General features: G+C 40.8%; 1 pseudogene; it reads right to left on the reverse strand.

The window, feature by feature from the left end:
• Positions 1 to 9,438: 9,438 nt before the first annotated feature.
• Positions 9,439 to 12,292, reverse strand: LOC120288139 (annotated as a pseudogene).
• Between the last annotated feature and the right edge of the window lie 208 nt (positions 12,293 to 12,500).

Below are 12,500 nucleotides of genomic sequence, written 5' to 3' on the forward strand. Positions count from 1 at the left end.
AGATTTACTTTACTCCTACAAACCAGAGACTAAGGGTACAAGGACTTGGTTACATTATATTTCTCTAACGCCCTTTCGGTACCTTTCTTTTTATTTTGAAAAATGTTTGGCAAGCAGCTTGAATTGATTTTAAACTATCTTCCTAACATGTGAGGTGCTCATGCAAGTGCGCAAACCACCAATTTAACACCCAAGAAAGAAATTAAATAATACGGGACTTACCTCCAAAGCTACGAAAGCATCTGCAATGTTAAATTAAAATCCATATCAACAACCCTAGATATGGTTTCTAATTAACAAGCAATTACTCAATTTTTGTTTCCTCTTTTTCAATGAAAATATAGTCCATATGCAATGCAATGCTTCTAATCTAATATGAAATGATATGGCATGGCAATATGTCATAAACTATATGAATGAATAAGAATTTTGTGATTTCTTAATGAACATGCAATAATTAAATATGCAATCTAAATTAACCAAAATGACTTAATTCTAATGACGTGCAATGCAATGCAATGCAATGACGTACAAAATTATTTCAACTAAAATGACATGCAACATGCAATTTAATATGCGAGGTATATGTCACGCGACATTTATTAAATGACATAATCTATCCATTTTATCAACATTCGATTGAGCTGTCCCCCAAAGGCTTTTCTCTAAATTCAATCAGATTAAGGCGATCGAAGAAAGGTTTAGGTCCTAGTTAGATGATTCATGCCACAATGCTAGACGATTGTAGAAAGGTACGGATCCTAGAAAACCTGTTCCTATTCAGGCAACCGTATAAAGGTACAGGTCCTGAAAAGTGAATTCACGTTTAGGCGACCGTAGAATGATACGGGTCCTAGACAACGTCTGTTTCACATTCGGGCAACTGTAGAAAGGTACGGGTCTTGGAAAATCAGTTTTTTCCGTTAAGGCGACAGTAGAAAAGTACGGGTCATAGACACAACCAAATACTGCCATACTAGGCAACCGTAGAAAGGTACGAGTCCTAGAAAAGCAGTCTCCTTACAAAGTCTTGTTGTTATTCAGGGCGATCGTAGAAAAGTACGGGTTCTGAATATGTGACACCAACTATCTTGAATTACTATATCCTCCTTGAAGGTAAGTTATTCAGGTAGGTTCCTTTAGCATTTGCATTAGCATTTCCATGCATCATATAAATTGCATTTTAAAATAGGATTCATTTTCCGACAAAAAATCATTCATTGCATGTGCATAGTCAAAATTTAGGCCTCAATTTATTTTTGAAGGCAATTTCTACGAGCTCACTTTCAAATAGGAACAGTTGTTGACACCTAAATTTCGGCGACCTGTTTAGTCATTTATCGTATTTAAAATCAGGGATTGATTTTCACCCCTAAAAAACAATTAAATTAATTGCATAGTATGTAGTTTTAGGTACATTTATTCTTAATTTGCATTTATGGTGGGCCGGTGACAAATGGGTTCGAATTGATGGCTCAAAATTTTAATTTGATAAGTTGGGCTAAGCTTACGAAGGGAGTAAATCGGCCCAAGCCTTACGGATTTATCTTTGTGATATTTCAATTCAAAAACAAATATTGCATTCGAAAAAGTAAATATTGTGTTTGGAAAAGAAATCTTTGCAGATATCAATTTGAAAAAAATTAAAATCCTAATTTGTGGTCTATAAATAGGTTAAAACGTGTAGGGTTTTGGAAGGGATGCCACACGTATTGATACACACGGCCGCACATAAAGGGAGGATTTTCTCGAGGTTTTAGGCCAAAAGAACAAGAAGAAAAGTTTTCCTTGGGGGCTTTTGGTTTTTTATGGAGTAAAAAAAAAGAGATAAAAGAAGAGAGTGAGAGAGAACCGTTCGGGGGAAGTGACATGAGAAGGAGGAATAGAGAGAAAGAGAGAGGAGAGGGGACGTACGAACATAGAGAGAGGAAAGCAGAGGAGATCGGAAAAAAGAACAGGGAAAAAACGTTGTTCATCTTCTTCCTCGCCGATTCCTTCGCTGCTGCAGGCCCCGCATTTGCACCATTGTGCCTCTGCCACTTCGGCTCTGCTTGCCTCCTCTGTGCACCGCCACCCCTGTGCCATCCGCGTCCAGTCGCCAGCCACCGCCGCGCCAGCCCACGACCTGCCTGCTCGCGATTCCGTCTCACTGCGTGACCCAACTGCACCACCAGTCATCGCCACTCTGCCGGTCGTCCAAAAGCGTCCAGCAGAGACCCACTGACCAGACGTCCCAGCTCGCCGCGCTGACGCAGCCCGAAGCCGAAGCTCACTGCGATTTCGCCCTGCTGCTTCGCCGTTCCGTCCCTCATCGTCGCGATGCCAGCAGCTGCCGTCACCTGTCCGCCTAGCTCCGCCTCTGCTCTGACCAGCGATCGACGCCCTTACCTACGACGCTACCACTGCTCTTCTTGCCGTCTCCGCCCATAGCACCGGGATCCCGAGCCCCCTACTGCCCGCCACCATATTCGAAGCTCGAGTGACTCCCTTGCTGCCCGAGCCTTTCACCGACGCCACTCCGGCAACCTTCCGACCTGACACCCCTGCAGTGCCTCTGTTCGCGAAGCCACCGCTGATTCGCCTCCGCCTTTACCCCCAGCAAATCCCGAGCTGGCTAGTCGCTGCTTTGCCCGGTGACTCCCCACCGCGCTTGTACCTTCGAGCACCACCACCGTTGTTCCACCCTCTACCGCCGTTGGTTCACCGGCTGCCACCCTTCGCCAAAGCTCCGACCGCGATGCCCTTGCCGGACCGATAACCAACTGCCCTTGGTTGAGTCCCACGAGCTGCCAAGCCGTGGGGTAAAACAAAAGAAGAAAAAAAGAATTAAATTAGGTAGTTTTTTTTTTCTTTTTGCTTTTTTTTTTATTTTTATTTTTTTTCAATGGAATTGTTCCTTAGTTTATGATTGAGATTCTGACATGAAATAGTCTCTCAGGGATTGTCAGTCTGATTTTCGTGCCCGAAATCCAACTTACAATCGTTTGCAAAATCATCAATCGAATCTCACGCCTGAGATTCGATTCGCGATTTATTTAAAAATTGGCCAACTCAATTTCATGCGCGAGATATAGTTCGCCAATTTGTGGATATCGATCCTATTTTATCTGCCGTCATGTTGGTTGAACCTTTTTTTTTTTTTGTGAAAGGAAAAATCCAAAAAAATATTTGAGTTAGGATTAGGTTTGTTTTAGTATATTTTTTGTTATGTTGCATATCTAGAATAGGGATTTTATTTCGAATTTAAAAAAAATTAAAAAAAATGCATTCATTTAAGATGTTAGTTTTTCTTTAAATCTAAATTGCACGTTTAATTATGTGGCAATTTTTAAATTTTGAATTTTATAAAAAATGATCATGCACGTGTCATATAGAATCACACGTCATTGCATGTTAGGATTGTATGTTTATTAATTATAGATTTAGATAATTTCTCCTAGATAGATTGCATACTTATTAAGAAAATAAAAATCATGTGCACGTCAATTAGTGATTGTTGCTAGGTGCATTTAATTAGAAATTGTCCGTCATTAAGATTAGGTCATTTTAGTTCATTTAGACTGCATATTTAATTATTGCATTTCTTTAAAAATTATTTATGTCATATAATTTAGATTATACTGTCATGTTATATCATTTCATGTTAGATTAGAAGCGTTGCATTGCATATGGATTATATTCATTAAATTAGTAAAAACAAAAATTGAGTGATTGCGTGTTAATTAGAAATCATATCTAGGATTGTCAATGTGAATTATGATTTAACATATGCTTTCAATGCCATGAGGTAAGTCTTGCAATTTATTCATTGTTTTATTTGGGTGTTAAATTGGTGGTTTGCGCACCCACGTGATTGACTTACATGTTAGGGAAATAAATTAAAATTAATTTAAATTGCTTGCCAAACATTTTTCAAAAACTAAAAGAGAAATTTATCGAAAATGGTGTAAGTGAAAGCTAGCGTAACCAAGTCCTTGAACTTACAATCTCTGGTTCGTAGGAATAAAGTAAATCTTCCGTTACTTTACTTGGGTTTCTAATCAACCCACCAAAAATATATTAGTGGCGACTCCTAATTGAGAAATCAATAGCATGTTAAGAACTTGAATCTAAGTCACAAATTGGTATGGGCTTGAGAGAGTCCAAGCTAAATTTAGGCTTAGTAATCCATTAGCCAAACCTTAAGTGGTTCACTGGAAATTTGGTCACGACAGGAGATTTCCAAGAATGGGAAACCCTCTTGGACAATGAGACAATTTCTTCTTGCTCTGTGTTTTCCATAGCAAAGCTCCCAATATGAGATGAGCAATCAAAGCGAACGTAAGTGTTATCCATATCCAAACCATAGCAATTGGAGGTGGTTATTTGGAAGGAAGTGCAGCGAAGAGGGTAGTCGGGATCATTTCGGTCCCTATACAGAGAAAGATATGACGGGGAGATGTGTGTTTCTAGATTTAGGTGAAATTTATTACCCTTCATCTTTAGTGGGCTTAACAATGAAAAAGAAAAAAAGAAAACATATGATCTTATGACACGGATTAATTTTGTCTATCATATGACCGACATGAAGGATTTTTCTTTTTCTTTTTTGTTCAATTTAAGAAGCTAGTGATTGCGAAATGGGGAAAGAAACACAAATCGAGTCTTCGAGGTGGGGGATTTTTTTATTTTATTTTATGGTTATGGATATTAACATTTTCCGACATATGGACCGTTTAGAAAAATGAATTAAAGAAGATTTTTTATTTTCTAATTAACGAAAAATCTATTCTTAAATTATAAAAAAAAAAACATTTTTCCAAAATAAGGCTAGAAATCAATGCTTGAGCCCTTGGACGCCAACATTTGTTCTTGGCTCTTTGTAGCAAATTCGAGTCAAGAGGTCGGGGGCAAGTCTATTGAGGTCAAGCCTAAGTCCAAAGAGGTCATGTTCAAAATCTCAATTCCCAAGCTCAAGTCAACAAAGGTGGTGCTTGAGACACTAGCACCTGAGTCCTCGACACCTAAGTGCAGGTCCCCAAAGTCCAAGCCTAGTACCTTTGTACCATTACTCAACTCATTGGTGCCCCGACCCTAGTCCATAGAGGCTAAGCCTAAGAGTCAAGATTTAGCATGTGCTCCTCAGTCCATGAAGGTTGGCCTTGGCTTTACAAAAGTGGGGCTCGGGACCCTAAAACCCATGCCTGAATCCCTAGAACTCGAGCCCAAGTCCAAGTCCAACAAGGCCAAGCCCCAAACACTTGCTCATGCTTGGATCTCTCACACTTGAGTCGGGTCCATTGAGGTCGAGGCCCAAGAACCCAATGCCTGTGTCTGGGTCACCAACACTTGGGCTTGAGTCCATCAAGACTAGGTCAAGACTCCCAAGCTCGTGCCTTAGTCCCCAAACTCCAACTTGGGATGTTAATGCCCATGTCTTGATCCCCACGCATGAGCTCAGGCCCATCGAGGTCAGGTGCTAAGTGCTTGAGCCCAAGTGTATCAAAGTCAAGCTCAGGATGTCACGCCCCGATCCTCATGGATGCGCCCATCCTTCTACTTGGTCGATTTTAAAGTGCGATATCACAAGACTAAGTATCGCCGACCCTTTTTGTTTATTATGCATGTGGAAGCAGTTATAAATCCCCAGACGATAAAATAATGGGATAGAAAAGCAGGCCATATTTTTCATATTGAAATTCAGTACCGCACTTTTATTAACAGACAACTTATAGTATATTTATAATACTATTCACAAAGCATACTTGTCTCACACCTATCTACATTAAGACAGGGGTTCACAAAAAGGGATGGGATCTCAATCCACATCCGGTTGTACTCAAGATCCCTCTCTGGGTCATCTTCGCTTCAAAACCTTTCTCCTCCTCGGGTTTCACATCGTTGCTCTCCTTCTTAGGTTCCTCCTCCTTGGCTCCCCCTTAGGGTCCTGAAATGGTTATTCAATAACCAATGAGACCACATCTCAGCGAGTTCTACCCCCTAAGACCCGATTAGTAAGAAAATATGCCTTGAGGGCTGCCTAAGCACATCATGGGTCAGAGGGCTTACCTTTGCCTCAGTTTCCTTCCTGCAAGTCAATTCAAATAATAAATACTGACAATCATAACATCCAATCAATCATATCGACTTAACGATCAATCGACTAAGTCGATTACATGTCATCAAGACCATCACATAGTCATCCCGACTCTTCATTCTTGACTCTGAATCACGACCCTATAGACATAATTTATTTTTAGTGGAATCACGGCCCCACTCGGCAAATTTAGACTAAGTGGAATCACGGCCCCACCTGGCAATCTTTAATCCAACTCACAACCTCACACAGTTACTTTCCCTTCAAGTACCGACATTTTCCCAATTTTGGGATAAATTCCCATATTCACCAATCTCACTCAAATTTCACAATCTAATACTCGGATAAATAAATAGAAAGCACCATTGGAATTAGCACAAAATTTCGGTCGTCGGCTATTCCAACCTATTTTCCGGAAAATAATTAATTAATTAATTAATTACCGAAAATATTAAATAAATGCAATAAATCCAACTTAGGCCCATTATAGCCTAATTGGAAGCCGATACGAGCCCGGAAAATTACCGAGACTTGCTCAATAAATACCATGACCTATTTCCTTGCTACCTACACTATTCAATTGCCTAACATGCATCAATAAGTCTCTAATTTAGTTACTCTAATCTAATCTATCCACCTAATTACACTTAATTAAATTTAATTGACCCCTAAGCATAATTCACCGACTAATAAGGGATTAGTGAGCAAAACTCACTTAATAAGAGCGAAGACCAGATCACCGCGACGGCAACGCGACGGTGGCCGAAATTGGACTTTCAACGACACCGGTGGGCTTGGACCAAGCCTTAAGACTTGGGCCCCACAAATCTCAGCCCAACTAAGATTTGTTTTAGCGTTGGACTAGGCTAGCTCTTGCACTAATACTTGGGCTTTTCTATTTTGAAAATGGGCTGACTTCGCTAGGCTTGAAGACTTCAACTGGGCCGAGAACAGGCTGGGCCCAAAGTTGCAAACTAAAACTTGCTGGGCTTCATTGGACTAGGCTTCAAGAGGGCTGAAATACAATTGAACTGGGCTTGCGAAATTCACTTGGACCTCAATTGAGTTACTAGGCTCCCGGACGCTGAAGCTGCTGGATTTCTCGGTCTGCTTCGTGGACGGTGGGCTTCTGGCTTCACTGGGTTGACGGGCGCGGCAAAAAAGGAGAAGCAACTTCGGTGGTTGCTGTTGATGACCGAAGGAAAGGGCAAACAGAAGTTCGTTCGATGGGCGTGTGGGGAAGGCACCAATTGAAGGCTCACGGCCAAATGGCAGCAAAACAAGGATGCTCGGTCAACCACTATGTTTTGGTGGACTTGCTACTGTTGACTGAAGGAGTTCAGGCCATGGACGTGTGGAGTTGCTGAGTGGGTCGGTGAGTGTGTTGGCGCGGACGGTTGACAGCAGCTTCTACCGTGAGTTGTCTCAACCGAGTGGAGCTGGATGAAGCGCAGCAACTTCAGTCAACACTTGGGGACTTCGCTTGAAGGAATTCACTGCAGTTGACCAAGAAGGCAAAAGATGGTGGAGCGGGGTGAGCTGGCCGTGCGAGAGGGGGCAAGCGGCGAAGGAAGAGCGAGGGATTGTGGGGTTGAGTCTTCGGTGGAATTGCAGAGAAGTTGGACGCTCAATGGACTTGGAGTTTCGCTGGTTCTGCCCCCTTTTCGCTGGTCAGGCGCGATTTTGAGGATAAGAGAGAATGGAGGGCTCCACCAAGGCTTGATATTTTTCAATCTTGCTCTCTAAGATTTATCCTAGGCCAAGTATAACCCATGGCCTCCAATGAACCACCAAGACACTCTCCATGACCTTCCAATTGGTCAAAAATAGCTAGTACGAGGGGGAGTCACGAATTTTGGTACAATCCTCTCTCAATTGGATATCAATCCTTGCTCGATTAAATCTCAATTGATCTTTACAAAAATCAATTAGTACTTCAATGCTTTAGTTGACAATTTTCCTCCTTCAATAATCCATCATACTTCTCAATTTTGAAATCGAAAACTATCTTCGACATTTTCTGTACAAAAATAACCCAGCGACGACTTTTTCCCAAAAAGTGTCAAGTGTCAGAAAAATCTTCTGAGACTGAGTCAATACTCCTAGAATAAATTATGACATGATAGAAACTTCAATTTCTGAAATCGGACTCGAATTCGTGGTTAATTTCAACTTGGCGTATTTTTTGTGTGACCTACACTACCGAGTAGTTTTCAGAACTTTTTAGGGCAGATGACCCGTGGTCGATTTTCTTCGAGCCACTATGAACCCACTCGACTCATTGACAACTCTCGATTGTCGTGAAAATCCCGATGATCCAAATATGGACACAGGGTACCAAAAATAATAAGAAAATCAGTCTAATGCCAGTCGACAAGAATTTTCTAATTTAGTGGTGTCACCCACGATTAGCCATACATCTCTGTTGAACCAGTCTATCTCTGATTTCAAATCTATTTTTAACTATGCTGTAATGACCTCTAAAGATGGACACGGTAGAGAAGCTTATTCATGATCGAGTTTTCAAGTCTATTGCCTTAAAATTCCTTAATAATTTCCCCATATAGTCTAGTGATCTCGAGAGTGATCGGCTCTGAGAATAACCCTATAAGCACGTCAATGAAATGCCCAATTTATTCAGTAAAAGGCAGAATTGAAAAATCTGGATGTCACACGAGACCTCATTGCTCATGCTCAAGTCCCCATGCACGAGATTGGGTCCCTTACAATCGAGCCTGGATCACTAGGCTTGGGTCCATTGAGGTCAAATCCAAGACCTCAACTACCCATGTGCAAGTTACCATGGCTCAAATAGTATATTTTTATTTAGGAAAGCCAAATTATATTTTCCTTTCCAAACTTAGGAAAATGCTTTCCGGCTTATTTATTTATTTATTTATTTATTTATTTATTTATTTATTTATTTAGTTTCAGCCAAACCTAGAAAAGTGAAAATGGTTTCTTGAAAAATAATTTTTTAGAAATGTAATATTTTTCACAAAACAAATGGAACCAAAGTTTAAGATGAGACACATGGAAACATCGTGACGTCATTCAGGTGCTCACCAAGCCAAGTCCAAGGTCCAGCCATGCAAATCTGGTGCTTGGCACCTGGCATGAGTGGAGAGGCTTTCTCATGCAGTGGCCGGAAGCCCAACCTGGTGAACAGGGCGCCGAACCTTGTTCAACCTTCCCACTGGATGTCTCATACATGGGCATCCAATAATGGTCCTCCAGATCCCCGAAGATCTTGACTATTTTGCTTCAATTCGACCTTCGATTCTAATTGGTTCTTTTCCGGAATTGGCGAAACCTCTTAGACATCAAACACAAACATAATACTCTAAACTGTAGTGAAGAAATTAAAAAATCCCTAATATCCACGTGTCTCAAATTCCTTTATTTGAATTTCATTCATAAGATAATAATACTTCAAAAATTAAACTAAAACTTCATTGCAAATTTGTATGCAATCCATTTGGTGACTAACGCCACAAGACTTCGTGATAAAATCAAACTTATTTTTGAGAATTCAATCATCCATCGAAAAGTTACCTCTTTTTCACTCACTCAAACGGTACCTAGGCGTGACCACCAAATGGTTAGCTCTAGAAGCAGTGAGCCCAAACTCCTCGGTCATGTCAAGCTCACTCGGTGATATGCCACCAGGAAGGTCCCAATCAAAGCAGTGTACTAGTTGAGCAAGCACAAACCGCACCACGGTCAAGCCGAGTTGAATCCCAGGGCACCCCCGGCGGCCCGCCCCAAACGGTAGGAGCTGAAAATCATGTCCCATAACGTCCACGCTCAACCCTAAGAATCTTTCAGGTATGAACTCTTCCGGATTGTGAGTAGTCCACACTTTTGGGTCCCTTCCGATGGACCACACATTCACAATGACTGTCGACTTCGAGGGTATATGGAAGCCGTTCACTGTGCAGTCCTCAGTCGCCTCGCGGGGAAGCAAAAACGGAGATGCCGGGTGAAGCCTCATGATCTCCTTGATGACCATGTTTAAGTAGTGCAAGCCCTCTAAATCCGATTCCTCTACTGCTCTATTCATTCCCACGGCTTTCTCTAGTTCATCTTGGAGCTTTTTCATTACACTAGGATGTCTTGTAAGTTCGGTTATTGCCCAGTCTATTGTTGTCGCTGAAGTGTCCATCGAAGCCGACAACATGTCCTGCATGTAGAAACATATCGTGGTTCACACACACACATAAATATATATATTTGCTAGATATCAAGATTCACGATAACAAGTATCTTGATGGCACTTATCAGGCATATTTACATGGGACTAAGTCATGGATGTTACAAGAAAAATTAGTGCATTGAAAAGATAAACTTCCTAAATAAGTTACCTAGCAAGCACATTTAAAGAACCTTTCTAACAAAATCAATGTTTCAATTGAATCCATCAAGAATGTACTTATGTGGTCGTAAGTACAAAATTCCAGTAAGAATATACCAAGATAATTGAAAATATAAACAACTTTTTTTTTTCATGTTATATTTGATGTTTATGATGGAAATTATAATCTCAACTAGCTATTCCCTTCATACACGAATCAACTTATTGAAATCCTTATGGAAATATGGACTATGAATCACTTATTAATGAATAAATTTTGTTGTCTCTAGCACTTTCTGTTTCTTAGTTGACAAAACATTATTGACCGCTCCACCTCTGGTGCTTGAAAGAGACAAGCACATGTAATTTAAGGAAGAGACAATAATTTCTCTGTGGTGATCCTTAACTTCTACATCTTGTATATGACGCACTTTGGCTGATTGGTAGATAGACAACACAGGCTTCCAAGATTCGCTGACACCGTCTGCTCACAACAACATTTGAAGAAGCTAACAAGACTATCTGTTTGGGCAAAATTATAGTTAAAACATATGTAATGATTACTAATTATTAACTATGTACAAGAAATATAGACAAATTATTATTGCTTAGAAATGCCATTAGGACTTGCAGATCTTAGATAAAAGAGAGGATGAGAGGAGGAAACCAATTCACATGCTTCATAAAAAAAAATTCTGGACATAACTGTTGAAAAGTTAAAATTCGCCTAAAAAATTTATTTATAAAGTGAAATGACAGATCTTTTCAGATGTTTCAATACGATGGCCCGTAAACTAAAATCTCTTTTTATACTTCATCAAATTGCCTTGGAATCAATTTTGCTCCCTAATTACTGAACTAGTGGGATCCCTGTTCTAATAAATTTTCCACTCCGACGTATGCTTAGATAATTGAACAGTGTTAAGGTTCCAGAGATAATCGTTAATCTAGGTACGAAAAATTGATTAATTACCAGAATTATGGCTTTGATATGGGACCTGTCGATATGGTACTCTCCCTCGTTCAATCCCATGATGCCCAACATAACATCCACAAAATCTTTGCTCTCTCCTTCCTCTTTCTTAGCCTTCATGTGCTCGTCAATAATCTTCTCAAAGAAGGCATCGAACACTTTGCTTACGGCTTTCATGCGTTTCGTCAACCCCTGAAGATCAAATCGTGCTAAATAAGGAACATAGTCACCGATGTTCGGTGTCGCGCCCAACACCACCCCTTCCTGCATCACGGCCATGAACTCGTCAAACTCCTTGTCCATGTACTTCTTCCCGAAGATCATTCGACAACTCATATCGGCACTTAGCGAAGAGATCTTGGCGCTCAAGTCAATGGCTGTGTGGTCGTGAGCCGCGTCTTTGAGAAAATTCACAAGCAAGCCGACCTCCTCTCTTCTCATGGACTTAAAGGAATTGATTTTTGCATTGCTAAGGAGCTCCAAAGTGCACATCTTTCTGATGTTCCTCCAATACGGGCCATACGACGAGAATGCCAAGCTCCTTTGCTCATAAGAGATGTGCTTCGAGGCCTCATGGGGTGGCCGGCCTGCGAAAACAATATCATGGGTCTTGAGGAATTGCTCGGCCACCTCGGGCGATGAGACAACAATCGTGTGCACGAACCCGAGGCGTAAGTGCATGAGGGGTCCATATTTTTTAGCTAATTTGTGAAGATCATGGTGAGGGTTTTGTCCTAACAAAGGGAGGTTTCCAAGAATTGGATACCCTCTTGGACCAGGAGGCAATTTCTTCTTGCTCTTTTTTTTTCCATAGCAAAGCTCGCAATAGGAGATGAGCAATCAAAGCGAAGGAGAGTGTTAACCAGATCCAAGCCATTTTGGTGGTGGTTATTTGGAAGGAAGTGGGGTGAAGATGGTGGTGGAGATAAGTTCATTGCATATATAGATACAGATATGATAGGTAGATGTGCTAGATTTATTTTTTATTGCTTTTTAGTGGGCCCTTCAACAAGATTCCGAAGAAACATCGTGCACTATATACACTATATATTAATTAAGATATACTGAAGAGTATTTCAACACTGTAAAAGAACATC

Source organism: Eucalyptus grandis, chromosome 9, assembly GCF_016545825.1.
Source record: "Eucalyptus grandis isolate ANBG69807.140 chromosome 9, ASM1654582v1, whole genome shotgun sequence".
Taxonomy (NCBI): domain Eukaryota; kingdom Viridiplantae; phylum Streptophyta; class Magnoliopsida; order Myrtales; family Myrtaceae; genus Eucalyptus; species Eucalyptus grandis.